This window comes from Mesoplodon mirus, assembly GCF_964341445.2.
Source record: "Mesoplodon mirus genome assembly, chromosome: 3".
In the NCBI taxonomy this organism is placed as follows: domain Eukaryota; kingdom Metazoa; phylum Chordata; class Mammalia; order Artiodactyla; family Ziphiidae; genus Mesoplodon; species Mesoplodon mirus.
The window spans coordinates 97,813,971-97,831,861 of record NC_138978.1 but is presented as its reverse complement, the minus strand read 5'-3'; the positions used below and the strand labels follow the sequence as shown (position 1 = coordinate 97,831,861).

General features: G+C 37.0%; 1 long non-coding RNA gene and 1 pseudogene across 2 annotated transcripts; one reads left to right on the top strand and one right to left on the bottom strand.

Annotated features, from left to right (window-relative positions):
• The first annotated feature begins 232 nt into the window (after positions 1-232).
• LOC309800922 lies at positions 233-17,511 on the top strand. The gene is made up of 2 exons (XR_014293511.1): positions 233-456; positions 17,328-17,511. It is a non-coding gene; the product is annotated as an uncharacterized lncRNA (long non-coding RNA).
• LOC309800921 (hsc70-interacting protein-like) lies at positions 6,535-7,808 on the bottom strand (annotated as a pseudogene). Its single transcript has one exon. The product of its transcript is annotated as a hsc70-interacting protein-like (transcript).
• Positions 17,512-17,891: the final 380 nt, after the last annotated feature.

Below are 17,891 nucleotides of genomic sequence, written 5' to 3'. Positions count from 1 at the left end.
GTTCACCAGTTAGCACCACACGTGCCAAAAGGACATGCTAATGGCTCTTTAAATACAAGCCTATTTAAGGCACTATTTAATGGACTAGTCAAATTGATTTCTCGGCAGTTCTCAGAGTGTTATTACCAAGGTTTTGCCTGTGAAAACAGTCTGTGTTGTATCGTCTCAGAGGAACACATCCTTTACCCAGGCCTCAAATTATTCCCACAAAGATTCAAGGAATGTGAGCTCCTAGCTAAAAAATAAATCACAAAACCTTCTGCACAGGGAGCTTGGCCTTGTAGAAATTGCCACTACAGTCATGAGAAAGAGAGAGAGAGAGACACATAGTCCAAATTCAAGTCTAGATCGCGTGGTTTGTGGAGCTGAGTCACAGGACCATACCCTAGCTGGGAAAGCCAGAATGTTCAGCTTTTCTGAGGAGAGATGATCTTGACTCCCACCAAGGCTTTCAAGGTAAATAATTACCAAAATATTGCAAATGTCTAATAAAAAATGTGATATCCCTCCTGAATCTCAATTCTGCCTCTGGTTTACTGCTTTACAACATACATGGGCCCTGACAAATTATTGCCAAGCCTCTTTTCAATACATGGATTAATTTAACTTGTCCATAAAGATCTTGGAACTGTGGCACACTCTTGTTTCGCTTTTTATCTCTCTCTATTTCTTTGTTAAAAAATCTTCTCTAATCCACCATTTACCCAGTGGGTATGAGAATGAGGCATAATATTTTAGCCTATTGATTAGTAGTTATGTAACTTTGAAAACTTCAATGGCATGAATCTTATATATTTGATTGACTGCTATGCAATTGGTAAAAACAAATCTGAAGAAAATGAGCTGGCTAAATTAAACACACAAAAAATGAAACCAACCAGGAGAAATTTTTAAGCAATGTGCATAAGGAAATTTTCATCCCTTATAACCCAAAATTGAAAATTGTTTTAAGGACTGATTTAAAACACTTAGAATGTGTTTATTCAGTTTGGATACAGCTAATGTGCTCTATCTGTATGAGTAAGTTTGAAATTTCAAAAGCTATGAAGAGCGTGGACTAAAATTGCAAATGTGTTCAATGCAAGTATCCTTCTCAACTGACCATTCACGGACAACTTGAAGTTAGTGTCACATTAGCCCTACAAATTTCCGGTGAAATTCAGGCTGATTGGAGTTTTTTGTTTGTTTTTGGTTTAGTTTTGTTTTCTAGTAAATAACTTGTGCTTTGCTAGGCTTGAATTAAAGAATCAGATTGCAAGATTCTGTAATATTGTTGAGGTGACCTTTGGCACGTTTGTCTTCTATATTTGGTTTAATGTGTCAAAAATGTAAAATCATTCCCTTCATAACTTACTTCTTTATTGTTTCAAAACACCACAAACAATCATAGTTTCTATATAATTTCTCCCTTCATATGGAAGAAAAATGCATAGAAAGTTCTTGAAATATCAGACGGCATAAATTGTACTGCTCCAAAATGAGATGTCATGTCCATATCAACAGCCAGCTTTTACCTGATATTTCTGACCTCCTCTCTCTGTACCCAGTTAGCTGCCATAGGTGCTACAGACTGCATAATTTGACAATAGCCTTTTGTATTGAATAAGGAAAATAAGTACAATTATACACAATGAATGTGTGAGTTAATTTCTTCTACAGTCATTAACTACATGGAAAATATTCAATCACTTTTGGTAAACACAGGCAAATCCAAACACTGTCTTATGTTTTTCTTTAAATGAGGCTATCGTTACCTATCTTAACTAGCTTTTCATGAGACATTTATTAAGATGTTTGTATGGAATCTGCTTGTAGGTAATGCAAGATTAACAACATTTCCAAAAGTATAGAAGAAATTTTCATTCGTATATTATTGTTTCAAGAGTAGCAGATGTTACAAAATTTCAGAACTTGCAATTCAGCTGATCACTTACTACTTCCTCATTCAAAAATTCATTAATTAGTAGTTTTAATATTTTAGACCAGCAAGTATTGTTGTAGTCTGAAAAGACTTTACATGATGTCACCTGTAAAAAATCTTATTGCTGTTATCTGATTATACCAGGCAAAAATTGGAGAACCTTTGAATTTTTTCCCTCTCTGAAAACAGAATTAATGTTTTTATTATGATAAAGTAGAGATAAGGAAACAAGGTTCATGAGTTTTCAAGGCTCATCTTTTATTTAATCTGTCAAAACACCTCTTAGTTGGAACAGAAATCAAGTAGTAACTATTGAAAAAAGCATTGCATCAGGATGGAGAAACCATGCTGTTCTGCTGCTCCTTTGGCTAAGGATTATTTTTTGATCCAGTTGGAGGCTCTGGAGAGAGTGCGCTATGGTAGACTCATTAAGGAAGATTATAGCAGTCCAACTTGGAAAATGGAGTAGAGCTTTATTGCCAGCTGGAGATGAAAGATATTTCTAGTTCTTACAGCAATCAAAATTCAGAAACAGTAAAACAAACAAAAAATGTAGAACTGGTAGACTCTTTTACCACTGGAAACTAGTAGAAAAATTTCCTTTTACTGGAGAGGCTGCATTTTCTCGATAATTTAGCAAATGATTTTCCCCTAACAATTGTTAACACATCACTGTAGCCCAGGAAAATCTTGATCCAGCTGAAGTCCATCCATATTTCTACACCCTCTTGGCCTGTGTCATAGTAAGCACTTCCATCACTAAAATGGCACATATTCAGCTTAAATGTTCCCATCTCTAGTTTTATACAGTCCACCCTGGGCATTGTTTTTTGTTTTTGTTTTTGTTTTTGTTTTTTTACAACTTTATTGGAGTATAATTGCTTCACAATGGTGTATTAGTTTCTGCTTTATAACAAAGTGAATCAGTTATACATATATATCTGTTCCCATATCCCTTCCCTCTTGCGTCTCCCTCCCTCCCACCCTCCCTATCCCACCCCTCCAGGCAGTCACAAAGCACCGAGCTGATATCCCTGTGCTGGGCAATGTTTTTATGTTTATTATAGAACATTTTTTTTCAAGCTTACATGTGTTCTGTGTACATATTTGCTTTCTTGTCTTATCTGTATTCTTTGCCCCAACATACGGCCCCCAGTATATAAACTTCTTGACTATGAAGTGATCCTATTCATAACTTTTTTAAAATTATTATTATTATTTTTATTATTATATATTTTCTTTTTTTTTTTTTTTTGCGGTACGCGGGCCTCCCACTGCTATGGCCTCTCCTGTTGCAGAGCACTGGCTCCAGACGCACAGGCCCAGCAGCCATGGCTCACTGGCCCAGCCGCTCCGCGGCACGTGGGATCTTCCCAGACCGGGGCACGAACCCATGTCCCCTGAATCGGCAGGCGGACTCTCAACCACTGTGCCACCAGGGAAGCCCATAACTTTTTTTTTAAATCACTGAACATGTTGCTTTTACACAGCAATACTCAGTAAAAGTGTATTGAATAAAAGGAGATATGCATACATACATGAATAAATGAATAGGTGAATCTACTCATATGTGTCCTTTTTGTGTTAAGAGAGATCAAATAGACTGCAAATATGGACATCAATATGTTCGTCATGGTAGCATTTGATTACTACTTAAATATATTTATTCTTAGTATGTTTGGTTTATTAAATAAATTTATTAACTGGAATGTTCCAGGAGAGTCACTGTTTAGGATCCTCACATAAGTTACCAGGAAAAATAAATTTACATGAAGTCGTAAGATTTCATAAGTTAACATTGGTAAAGCCCTTAAAAGAGTGCCTGACACATAGCAAGTAATAGACAAGAGCTTATTAAATGAAATAGATCACTAAGGGATCTCTGTGCTCACTGAAGAAATAGTCTGGGCTTCCCAGGTTGCTCAGTGGTTGAGAGTCCGCCTGCCGATGCAGAGGACACGGGTTCGTGCCCCGTTCTGGGAAGATCCCACATACCACGGAGCAGCTGGGCCCGTGAGCCATGGCTGCTGAGCCTGCGCGTCTGGAGCCTGTGCTCCGCAATAGGAGAGGCCACAACAGTAAGAGGCCCGTGTACCGCAAAAAAAAAAAAAAAAAAAAAGAAATAGTCTGCATATACTCTTGTATACACAATCAAGAATGATAAAAGAAATACACAAATAACATAACACAGAGTAGATTCCCTATCATGCAAAAATAACAAACATAATTTTACTTTATGTTCAATAAATGTATGTTGCACCGAACTAATTTTGCAAAATTTGTTTGTTTGTTTGTTTGTTTTGGCCACACCATGAGGCATGTGGGATCTCAGTTCCCAACCAGAGATCAAACCCATGCCCCCTGCAGTGGAAGAGCAGAGTGTTAACCACTGGACTGCCAGGGAAGTCCCAGAAATTTGTTTTTTTTAATTGAGGTATAGCTGGTGTACAATATTATGTAAGTTTCAGGTGTACAACATAGCGATTCACAATTTTTAAAGGTTATACTTCATTTATAGTTATTATAACATATTGGTTATAGTCCCTATATTGTACAATAGATCCTTGTAGCTTATTTATTTTATATGTAGTATTTTGTATCTCTTAATCCCCTACCCCTATATTGCCATGCCTCCCATTCTTTTCCCCACTGGTAACCACTAATTTGTTCTCTATATCTGTGAGTCTGATTCTTTTTTGTTATATTCATTAGTTTGTTTCCTTTCTTTCTTTTGTTTGTTTGAAGATGTACTTTGTATTAAGTTAAAAGTCTAAAAAGCACAGGATACATTTTCAGATCAATTTTACTTTTACCTGTTTATGGTAATATGTGCAATATTAGAAAGTACTTAGGTAATGTGTAAATCAAATGAAAAATCCAGAAGCAGCTGGTCCTGAATTACAGCACACACTGGAAATTTTGAGGAGAACACATATTAACAAAAAGAACACCAGCAAGCTCAAACTCAAGTTTTAATGCTGAGTATTTTTAAAGGGTTTAGAAAGCATACTCAATCAGCATACAGCTTTTTCTCACTTAACAGATGCATTTCTATTTGCTTGTGTACAGCAAAGCATAAAAACTTGAATCAACTTACTTATGATTTCAGAAATGTATTCCATGGAATTTACTTCACTGCTTCTACTACCATTGATTCTTCAAATAAGCAAAGTACAGAGGCTCTCATCCCTTAAAATTGCTTTTAAACTAGCACTTTACATTGAAAGATAATAAGTAGAAACCTAGCAATTCCTGGTACAGTGCCTGGACTTAGCCTCATTTAATATAAGAATTGGATGTACAACAGAAAATTTATCATTTTCTTTATCCTTGGAGGAGAGGGAAGGAATAAGGTGAGGTGGGGACATGGCTGCAGTATTTAAGAGCTGAATAGAACAATGCATCTTTCACAATGCTGACAACTCCACAATGAAGAAACACCATGAATCTCATCAATTTTTTTAGTTCATGCTGGATTAGGAATTTAGGTTCCCTTCTTTGTGTATCAATTAATTCAAACTTCTCCAAAAATTAATACTACAAGATAAACTCTAACTGCAATAGGTATTTCCTAAGTAGGAGACCAAACACCAAAGGGAATCCCTTCTTCCAACATCTTTTGGTATGTTAAGATTTCACCAAAGAGGAAATCTAACACTTAAATATGAAATCTCTTGGCCCAGTAAGAAACTATAGCTATTATGAGTATTACCCTACATAGCCACTATTTGTATTACATATTAAATTAAACCCAGCATTAAATATGCTTGCATAATTATGCTGTAAATGATGATAGCAGTGATGATGCTAGTGAAAAAGCATCATCTTTAGCCCAAGAAGAGTAAGAGGGAAAAAAATGTGAAAACAAATAGAAAGCAGACAAAGGGTTGGGCATCTTCTGATCTGAAAAGAACATTTTAAACATAGAAATACAAAAAGAAAAGTATTCCCTTATTTCCCATATGTGGTAATATGAAACATTTATTTTAGATATCAGACAAGAACAGAGCTAAGTAATCTGATTTTACTGCAGCAGTGTAAAAATCATCCCTTCACCACAGTGTAAGATTTAAATGCATCTGCACAAGGGTACACATTATATAAAATGCAGTAAGATTACTGCTGCCCTGCCAAGTACTTCCAGTCTCTACCCAAGTCCTACTGCAATTCTGTTGGTCCCAATAGTTTCATGGAAGCAAATCATTAAATATAATAATAATAAAGCAATTAAAAAGATAAATCAAAATGCCTCAGTAAACATATATCCAACTCAAACTGTATCTATTTAAATGTTACATTTGCCTCCCGCTAATAAATCTTTATTTCACTCAAACTTGAACAATAAATCTTCCATACTGAAGTATCTTCCTTGCCTTATTAATTCAAAGGAAAAAACCAAAATGATTAGTAAAGAAAAATGTAGGGATTAACACACCCTTTTAATTTGTTTTAAATATTTTTAAGGTTTAAAAATTGTTTAAATTTTGTAATTTCTAGTAAGAAAACATTATCTGAATGAATACCCTAATGGAAAACCACTGTAAAATGTTTCAGCTGCATTTGGGGCAGAAGGGTAGGGATTATCTTCAAAGCACCCCAGCTTTCTTCATGAGAAGGTCAGAGGTACACTGGTTTGTGTTATTATGACATCCATGAGGTGATCTAAGTTGCTTTTCCTTCAGAAGGGGCTTTATTTGTCAGAAGGGCATTATGCTTGGCTTCCAAATTTGGCCAACAATTTACTGATGAGATTCATAACCTTTGGATTGCTCTGATATTTTGACATATTTGCCAGGTTCTGAGCCACATCCTGGAAGGCAACTATAACTTCTGGATACTGCATGCCTACAAGAACCTCTGGATCACTAAGAATTTCACTGAGCCCAGGCATTCCTGCCATTCCAGGCATGCCCCCTCGCATTCTAGGCATTCCTCCAGGAAAATTACCAGGCATTCCTCCAGGAAAGCCACCTGGAAAAGAGCCATACTGAGCTCCTGATTGTCATCAGGCTTCTTCCTCCCTCTGGGCTCTCTCATGTCCTTCCCGAGCCTTCTTGACCCTTTCTATTCTTTCTTTGATCTCTCGCTCTTCACGTTTTTGCTCATACTTTCTCCAACGTTCAGCAATTTTCTGGGCCCTTGGTTGGACTTCTTTCATAATTGCACTAGCATCTTCATCATAATCCAGTTTACAGGCAAAGGCAAGATCATGGGCAGCTTCTTCCCAATGGCCCAAAAGTCTGTGTGCTTTCCCTCGCCACTTGTATTGCTGAGCAGAATCAGGATTTATTTCAATAGCTCTGTCACAGTCTCGGATGGCAACATTTGGCTTCTGTAATTTGATGAAGACACTTGCTCTCTTGGCATACAGAATGGCCAAACGAGGATTTAACTTGATGGCATCTGTGAACAAGTCAATGGCTTTCTGTAGTTCACCAACATTTAGGGCATCAATGGCAACCACGTTTTTATCATTTGCCTGATCCATCATCTCCTCAGTTATCTGTACATTTTCATCTCCCATTTCTTGAGGGGCATCAGTGTCCATCAAGCACACCTTCACTGTCAATTTCTAGATCACTTTCCTCACTTGATGGTGTGTCTGTCTTTATGTTTTCCTCCGCCTTCTTACTATCTGTTTTTTCTTCCTTGATATTTTCTTCCAATTTAGTTTTATGAGTAACAGGTGGTATTTTACCCCCCATGCTCTCCACCCACTCCCTCAGGAAGCGCATTCCTCGGTGTGCAGAACACTCGTGTCCTGCTTGCACATTTTCAAGAAGGCTCGAAGCTTGCTCACTTTGCCGGTGACCAGGGTCCGGAAGCGGCAGGAGGCGGTGAGTGCGCGGAGGCTGCGGCCCCATCCCAGGCTCAGGCGCTAGCTCAGCATGACCATGTAAAGGGCAGTTTGTTTTCTTTTTTAGATTCTGCACGTAAGTGATATCATACTGAACTAATTCTGTAAAATTAGTTTTAAAAGATCCAAAACCAGACCTGGAAAATTCTAGTCTAGAAGCTTCTGCTTTGATCTGTAGTTTTACTTCCTTATTAAACTTTCTTTTCTTCATGGCAGCTATGCATTACAGTGGTTATTCAGTAAATGTTCAAAGGAAGTAACAATTAGATCCTCCACTTATATATATTCTTATAGAAGACCACTTATCTTTTGACATCTCTCAAATTCCTGTCCAAATTTACGTACCACTTGAATCCTTCACCTTCTAGACGTTTTCCTGCATCAGAGCAGGTAATTCCTGACCCTTAATAAACCACGTGATTTCTTTTTTCTTTTTTATCTTTTGTTGCCAGACCCTGTGTTCATGCATTAGAAGAGCTAGCTAAGCAGATTGCCTTACCCTGGGCTGAACCCCTGAGAACACTTAGAATCACATGGGGTGGGAAAGGAAACAGAAAGAGATGCCTATCAAGAATAGAATTGCACTCAAGGGTAATTACAAAGGGTCAGTAAAGAAGAAGTCCTGTAATGGTCAAGCTGAAGAGATAATTGTAAGCCACAAACAAGAAACAAATGAGATGTAAAGAGCAGGATAGTTAATGGAGGACCATGTGAGGAAAATGTAAGACTGAATGAGGGAAGAAGGTTCATTAATTTGCTTTTAACAAAATTGGTATTGCTAGAGTTGAAACGGATGCTTCAAATTCATCAAAGCTACGAGGTTAGTGTAGACTCTTCTAAAATACACAGTAAGTCCAGAAAATAAAAGACATTTATTTATTTATTTTTAATTTAGTTTCCTCATTTTCTTTTTTTAAATTAAATTTATTTTTTTATACAGCAGGTTATTTGTTATCTATTTTATACATATTAATGTATGTAAGTCAATCCCAGTCTCTGAATTCATCCCCCACCCCCGTTTTTCCCCCTTCCCATACGTTTGTTCTATACATCTTTGTCTCTATTTCTGCCCTGCAAACTGGTTCATCTGTACCATTTTTCTAGATTCCACATATATGTGTTAATATATGATACTTGTTTTTCTCTTTCTGACTTACTTCACTCTGTATGACAGTCTTTAGGTCCATCCACATTTCTACAAATGACCCAATTTTGTTCCTTTTTATGGCTGAGTAATACTCCATTGTATATATGTACCACATCTTCCTTATCCATTCATCAGTTGATGGGCATTTATGTTGCTTCCATGACCTGGCTATTGTAAACAGTGCTGCAATGAACACTGGGGTGCATGTGTCTTTTTGAATTATGGTTTTCTCTGGGTATATGCCCAGTAGTGGGATTGCTGGGTCATATGGTAATTCTATTTTTAGTTTTTTAAGGAACCTCCATACTGTTCTCCATAGTGGCTGTATCAATTTACATTCCCACCAACAGTGCAAGAGGGTTCCCTTTTCTCCACAACCTCTCCAGCATTTATTGTTTGTAGAGTTTTTGATGATGGCCATTCTGACTGGTGTGAGATGACACCTCATTGTAGTTTTGATTTGCATTTCTCTAATGATTAGTGATGTTGAGCATCCTTTCATGTGTTTGTGGGCAATCTGTATATCTTCTCTGGAGACATGTCTGTTTAGGTCTTCTGCCCATTTTTGGATTGGGTTGTTTGTTTTTTTGATATTGAGCTGCTTGTAAATTTTGGAGATTAATCCTTTGTCAGTTGCTTCACTTGCAAATACTTTCTCCCATTCTGAGGGTTGTCTTTTCATCTTGTTTATGGTTTCCTTTGCTGTGCAAAAGCTTCTAAGTTTCATTAGGTCCCATTTGTTTATTTTTGTTTTTATTTCCATTTCTCTAGGAGGTGGGTCAAAAAGGATCTTGCTGTGATTTATGTCAAAGAGTGTTCTTCCTATATTTCTCTCTAAGAACTTTATAGTGTCCAGTCTTACACTTAGGTCTTTAATCCATTTTGAGTTTATTTTGGTGTATGGTGTTATGGAGTGTTCTAATTTCATTCTTTTACATGTTGCTGTCATGTATTCTTTTACATGTAGTTTTCCCAGCACCACTTATTGACGAGACTGTCTCTTCTCCATTGTATATCCTTGCCTCCTTTGTCATAGATTACTTGACCATAGGCACATGGGTTTATCTCTGGGCTTTCTATCCTGTTCCATTGATCTTTATTTCTGTTTTTGTGCCAGTACCAAATTGTCTTGATTACTGTAGCTTTCTAGTATAGTCTGAAGTTGGGGAGTCTGATTCCTCCAGCTCCGTTTTCTTTCTCAGAGTTGCTTTGGCTGTTCGGGGTCTTTTGTGTTTCCATATGAATTGTAAATTTTTTTGTTCTAATTCTGTGAAGAATGACATTGGTAATTTCATAGGAATTACATTGAATCTGTAGATTGCTTTGGGTAGTATAGACATTTTCACAATGTTGACCCTTCTAATCCAAGAACATGGTATATCTCTTCATCTGTTTGTGTCATCTTTGATTTCTTTCATCAGTGTCTTATAGTTTTCTGAGTACAGGTCTTTTACCTCCTTAGGTAGGTTTATTCCTAGGTATTTTATTCTCTCTGCTGCAATGGTGAATGGGATTATTTCCTTAAATTCTTTTTCTGATCTTTCATTGTTAGTGTATAGGAATGCAAGAGATATCTGTGCATTAATTTTGTATCCTAAACTTTATCAAATTCATTGATTAGCTCTAGCAGCTTTCTGGTAGCATCTTTAGGATTATCTATGTATAGTGTCATGTTATCTGCAAACAGTGACAGTTTTAGTTCCTCTTTTCCAATTTGTATTCCTTTTATTTATTTGTCTTCTCTGATTACCATGGCTAGGACTTCCAAAACTATGTTGAAAAATAGTGGTGAGAGTGGACATCCTTGTCTTATTCCTGATTTTAGAGGAAATGCTTTCAGTTTTTTACCATTGAGAATGATGTTTGCTGTGGGTTTGTTGTATATGGCCTTTATTTTTTGAGGTAGTTTCCCTCTATGCCCACTTTCTGGAGAATTTTAATCATAAATACGTGTTGAATTTTGTCAAAAGCTTTTTCTGCATCTATTGAGATGATCATATGGTTTTTATTCTTCAATTTGTTAATAAGGTATATCACATTGATTGATTTGCATATATTGAAGAATCTTTGCATTCCTGGAATAAATCCCACTTGATCATGGTGTATGATCCTTTTAATGTGCTGTTGGATTCTCTTTGCTAGTACTTTATTGAGGATTTTTGCATCTATATTCATCAGTGATGTTGGTCTGTAATTTTCTTTTTCTGTAGTATCTTTGTCTGGTTTTGGTATCAGGGTGATGGTGGCCTCACAGAATGAGTTTGGGAGTGTTCCTTCCTCTGCAATTTTTTGCAAGAGTTTGAGAAGGATTGTTGTTAGCTCGTCTTTAAATGTTTGATAGAATTCACCTGTGAAGACATCTGGTCCTGGACTTTTATTCTTTGGAAAATTTTTAATCACAGTTTCAATTTCATTACTTTTGATTGGTCTGTTCATATTTTCTGTTTCTTTCTGTTTCAGTCTTGGAAGGTTATGCCTGTCTGAGAATTTGTCCATTTCTTCCAGGTTGTCCATTTTATTGGCATAGAGTTGCTTGTAGTAGTCTCTTATGGTGCTTTGTATTTCTACAGTGTCCGTTGTAACTTCTCCTTTTTCATTTCTCATTTTATTGATTTGAGCCCTCTCCCCCTTTTTCTTGATGAGTCTGGATAAACGTTTATCAATTTTGTTTTGTTTATCTTCTCAAAGAACCAGCTTCTAGTTTTGTTGATCTTTGTTATTGTTTTCTTTGTTTCTATTTCATTTATTTCTGCTGTGATCTTTATGATTTATTTCCTTCTACTAACTTTGGGTTTTGTTTATTCTTCTTTCTATAATTACTTTAGGTGTAAGGTTAGATTGTTTACTTGAGATTTTTCTTGTTTCTTGAGGTAGGATTGTAGTGCTATAAACTTCCCTCTTAGAACTGCTTTTGCTACATCCCATAGGTTTTGGATCATCGTGTTTTTGTTGTCATTTGTCTCTAGGTATTTTTTTAATTTCCTCTTTGATTTCTTCAGTGATCTCTTGGTTATTTAGTAATGTATTATTTAGCCTCCATGTGTTTGCTTGTTTTACATTTTTTCCCCTGTAATTCATTTCTAATATCATAGCATTGTGGTCAGAAAAGATGCTTGATATGATTTCAAGTTTCTTAAATTTACCGAAGCTTGATTTGTGACCCAAGATGTGATCTATCCTGGAGAATGTTCTGTGTGCACTTGAGAAGAAAGTATAATCTGCTAGTTTTGGATGGAATGTCCTATAAATATCAATTAAATCTCTCTGGTCTATTGTGTCATTTAAAGCTTGTGTTTCTTTATTAATTTTCTGTCTGGATGATCTGTCCATTGGTGTAAGTAAGGTGTTAAAGTCCCCCACTATTATTGTGGTACTGTTGATTTCCACTTTATAGCTGTTAGCATTTGTCTTATGTATTGAGCTGATCTTATATATTTATAATTGTTATATCTTCTTGGATTGATCCCTTGATCATTATGCAGTGTCCTTCCTTGTCTCTTGTGACATTCTTTATTTTAAAGTCTATTTTATCTGATATGAGTATTGCTGCTCCAGCTTTCTTTTGATTTCCATTTGCATGGAATATCTTTTTCCATCCTCTCACTTTCAGTCTGTGCGTGTCCCTAGGTCTGAAGTGGGTCTCTTTTAGACAGCATATATATGGGTCTTGGTTTTGTATCCATTCAGTGAGCCTATGTCCTTTGGTTGGATCATTTAATACATTCACTTTGAAGATAATTATCAATATGTATATTCCTATTACCATTTTCTTAATCGTTTTGGGTTTGATTTTGTAGGTCCTTTTCTCCTCTTGTGTTTTCCACTTAGAGAAGTTCTGTTAGCATTTTTTGTAGGGCTGGTTTGGTGTGTTAAATTCTTTTAGCTTTTGCTTGTCTGTAAAGCTTTTGATTTCTCTGCCAAATCTGAATGAGGTCCTTGCAGGGTAGAGTAATCTTCGTTGTAGGTTCTTCCCTTTCATCACTTTAAATATATCATGCCACTCACTTCTGGCTTGTAGAGTTTCTGCTGAGAAATCAGCTGTTAACCTTATGGGAGTTCCTTTGTATGTTATTTGTCATTTTTCCCTTGTGGCTTTTAATAATTTTTCTTTGTCTTTAATTTTTGTCAGCTTGATTACTATGTGTCTCAGTATGTTTCTCCTTGGGTTTATCCTACCTGTGACTCTCTACACTTCCTGGACTTGGGTAGCTATTTCCTTTCCCATATTAAGGAAGTTTTCAACTATAATCTCTTCAAATATTTTCTCAGGTCCCTTCTCTCTCTCTTCTCCTTCTGGGACCCCTATAATGTGAATGTTGGTGCATTTAATGTTATCCCAGAGGTCTCTTATTCTGTCTTCATTTCTTTTCATTCTTTTTTCTTTATCCTGTTCTGTGGCAGTGAATTCCACTATTCTGTCTTCCAGGTCACTTATCTGTTCTTCTCCCTCAGTTATTCTGCTATTGATTCCTTCTAGTGTATTTTTCATTTCAGTTATTGTATTGTTCCTCTCTGTTTGTTTGTTCTTTAATTCTTCTGGGTCTTTGTTAAACATTTCTTGCATCTTCTCAAGCTTTGCCTCCATTCTTTTTCTGAGGTCCTGGATCATCTTCACTATCATTATTCTGAATTCTTTTTCTGGAAGGTTGCCTATCTCCACTTCATTTCATTGTTTTCCTGGGGTTTTATCTTGTTCTTTCATCTGGTACATAGTCCTCTGCCTTTTTATTTTGTCTATCTTTCTGTGAATGTGGTTTTTGTTCCAGAGACTGCAGGATTGTAGCTATTCTTGTTTCTGCTGTCTGCTCTCTGGTGGATGAGGCTATCTCAGAGGCTTGTGCAAGCTTCCTGATGTGAGGGACTGATGATGTGTAGAGTTTGGTGTTTTTCTGTTGGGCAGAGCTCAGTAAAACTTTAATCTACTTGTCTGCTGATGGGTGAGGCTGAGTTCCCTCCCTGTTGGTTGTTTAGCATGAGGTGACCCAACACTGGAGGTTACAGGCTCTTTGGTGGGGCTAGTTGTGGACTCCGGGAAGGCTCATACCAAGGAGTACTTCCCAGAGCTCCTGCTCCCAGTGTCCTGTCCCCACACTGAGCTGCAGCCACCCCCCACCTCTGCAGGAGACCATCCAACACTAGCAGGTAGGTCTGGTTCAGTCTGCTACAGGGTCACTGCTCTTTCCCCTGGGTCCTGAGGTGCACACTACTTTGTGTGTGCCCTCCAACAGTGAAGTCTCTGTTTCCCCAGTCCTGTCAAAGACCTGCAGTCAAATCCCGCTAGCCTTCAAAGTCTGATTCTCCAGGAATTCCTCCTCCCATTGCCAGAACCCCAGGTTGGGAAGCCTGATGTTGGGCTCATAAACTTCACTCCAGTGGGTGGACTTCTGTGGTATAATCATTCTCCAGTTTGTGAGTCACCCACCCAGCACTTATGTGATTTGATTTTATTGTGATTGCACCCCTCCTACCATCTCATTGTGGCTTCTCCTATGTCTTTGGATGTGGGGTATCTTTTTTGGTGAGCTCCAGTGTCTTCCCATTGATGATTATTCAGCAGTTAGTTGTGATTCCAGTGCTCTCGCAAGAGGGATTGAGCACATGTCCTTCTACTCTGCCATCTTGGACCCATCTCCCAAAAGACATTTATTAAAAGCAAAAAAAATATTCAATATCTTTTATGTGCCATGTTTTGAATATGTGTATATGAATGAACAAAATGGAGCCCTTAAAAAGTTTACACTCTAGCCGTACAACAAAAAAGTCATTATATAAATGCAGGGCACAGTGAAAGCACACATCAGGGATAATTAAACTTATGCTGGGAGTTTAATCAATGTGGATTTACCTAGGGAAGTGATATTTAGGATGAAATCTAACTATCCTCTTTAGCCCAACTAAGTCCCCATAGCTACTTGACAATATTTATATTAATCTCTAACTAGATGCTTGTTGCATTTCCTGTAGCAATCAATCAAAAATGTTTCTCACTCACCCTAAGGGGGTTTCCATTTTTCTCCACACTCTCTATTCTTGTGAATATATCTTCCACAACAGTTATGGGTGAAAGATCCTCCAGCATAGAGGCCTCCTAGGTGTTCTTTTTAATTTGATCACAACACTTTCCTATCTTCATCTGTTTCTCCTTATAGCCCCCAGCTTCAAAAGGATTTGACCTCTTTTTTAGTCCAAGGTGAAACTTTGTACATAAGTCTCATTCTTTCCTACATTAATCAGAATCTGGTTCTAGCAATTGTTTGCTCCTTCTCTTTCTCCATCAATTACAAGCTTTCCTTCATTGACTACTTTCCCTGTACCATCTAGGTCATTTCTGTTAAATCTGATAAATTTTCAATCTCCTTTCTTTCATGAACTGACTTTTGAGCAAAGTAATCCAATTCACTCGTTGTTTGTTCCTATCAACCTATTCAATAAATGGCTTGATGTCTGGCATCTGCTTCTGTCCATATATTGGATCCTCTTCAGAAGGCTACCAACGACCTAATTACTGATTACCAATACCCATCCAGATATCTGTTCTCAGGCTTAGTCCTTGACCTCCAAGTAGCATCTGTTCTGAGCTATCTCCCTTAAAAACTCATTTCCTCCTGACTTACATGCTCCTAGTTTTGTTTTGTTTTTTCCTATCTCTCTGTCTTCTCAATTTTTGTCTATTTCACTGGCTCAGAAGACCTTTAAGATAGAGGCAACCTGTAACTAATTGCATGGCTCAGTCTGCTTGAGGATTAGCCTGAGCATATTTATTTATTTGATAAATACTTTTTATATAGTGCTTAACATGCACCAGGCCATACTGCAAACACTAATGCATTTAATCCTCACAATAACCCTTTGAGGATTAAAAAATAGACAGGCTGAGGCACAGAGGGTTTAAGTAGTGTTTAAACTGGCATTCTCGCCTGGAGTCTATGATCTTAAAAATAATGCTGTCTTTGGCATTACTGCACATTAACACAAACATGCCCTTGCTGGGAAGTTTCCCCAACCAAATATATTCTACTATGTCCCAAACCAGCTCTAGAAATCTATGTCTTCCCGCATGCACCTGCTCTAAAGAAGCTCTTAATCATGGACCACCAAGGAGTCACTGCATACAATTCAGGGAGTCTGTGAATTTGCATGATAAGAAAGGGCATCTAACTAACTTCAAACATAAGTTTAGTATGTCCATAAAACATTAATGTAGTTACAAAGCATAGTGGTATTAGCAGTACCGTGACTTTGGCAACACTGGAAAACATAGTTTATATCACATTAAAGTTTTTCAGATCTCCTTAAATGTTGTTTAGAGTCATCATTGTATTTGAATTATGGCAGTTATTAGACCCCACTAAATTGAATATATTAATATATTATCTAATATATTAATAAGTACAATTCATATTAATATATCACATTTTTAATTATTTTTTAAAAAATATTTTGATAGCTCTTTCAAACTAATTGTTACCCATATTAATCCATAAATTATTTTATGTATGTAAAGCCATTATTCTGAGAAGGGGTCCACAGTCTTCACTAGAAAAGCCAAAGGGCTCCAAGGCACAAAATAACTTGGAAACCTCTGTTCCAACCCTCTCTATGCTTACATCTTCTCTGTCCTTTCTGCCCTGCAGAATTGCACCTATAATGATGCAACTCAGATACATATCTAGAATTCTGCCCTTTCCTAAACCTAGAATCTTTTTTTTTTTCAACATTCTGCCAGACTTTGTGTGCTGATGCTACCAACAATCTCAAATAAGAGAATCCTTCATCTACCCTCACTAATTTTCTTCTGTTTGTAGTGCCCACATCTCTAGAATTTCCATACTTCCTGCTGTTTAGACTAAAAATCGTGCAAGTACTCTTGATTCTTTACTGTTCATTTTTAGTTTCAGTTAAGTATTTTTGTTGTTTTTTCTTCCATTGTCTCCCCAGCATTTTATGTGTTTGTCCACTTGATTTCATTCCAGGTATTGCTACCCTCATTTTGTCTCACTTGGACAAGCACAGTAGTCTCTCCCTGCTTTCTATTTTCCCATCCAATTCTGGTTCACACCAGTTCCATGACTGCACATATAGTTTCTCAGAAATAAAGGCTGTCTACACATCTCTTTATAGACATATATTTTTTCTTTTAAAAAATAACAAGATACAACTTAAAGATGCATTCATGTGTTAAAAAGAAATAAAATTCTATACAATCCTACCTTCCAATGTTTTTTCATCAAGTATTTTTAAAGGAATTAATATGTATGTTTTATATATAATATTCATAGTTGTCTACAGACTTTAGTAAACACACTATATCTTTGAGTGATTTCTTGGGTCATTAAGTTAGTGTTTAATTACAATAGAATATACAATAATGTATAATCATTACTCTCTTTTTTTTCATTTAGATTGTTTCCAGTCAGTGCCGTCAGAAATAATCAAGTTGTGGACATTATTTAAAATTGTCTTCCCATGGTCTCCACCTGTGGATATCCAGCAATTTTTGAAATCCAGCTCAAATGTCACTATCTCTCTTCTTTTGACCCCCTCCACATACCCCAACCATATATTAAACTTTTTAAGAATATGTCATACCTTATTTGGTTTTGTCTCTCCATGAATAGTGGGAGGCACAAGGAACATTAAGTTTCTGGAGCAAAGGTTAGAAATTTGTCAGGGTCCACTGGGCATCTTATTTTTCAAATTCTCACACACAGTAAATGTGGTCAGTAAGAAATGCCTGAGAGGACTTCCGTGGTGGCACAGTGGTTAAGAATCTGCCTGCCAATGCAGGGGCCACGGATTTGATTCCTGGTCCGGGAAGATCCTACGTGCCTTTGAGCAACTAAGCCTGTGCACCACAACTACCGAGCCTGTGGTCTAGAGCCTGCGAGCCACAACTACTGAGCCCACATGCCACAACTACTGAAGCCCACGTGCCTACAGCTGGTGCATTGCAACAATAGAAGCCA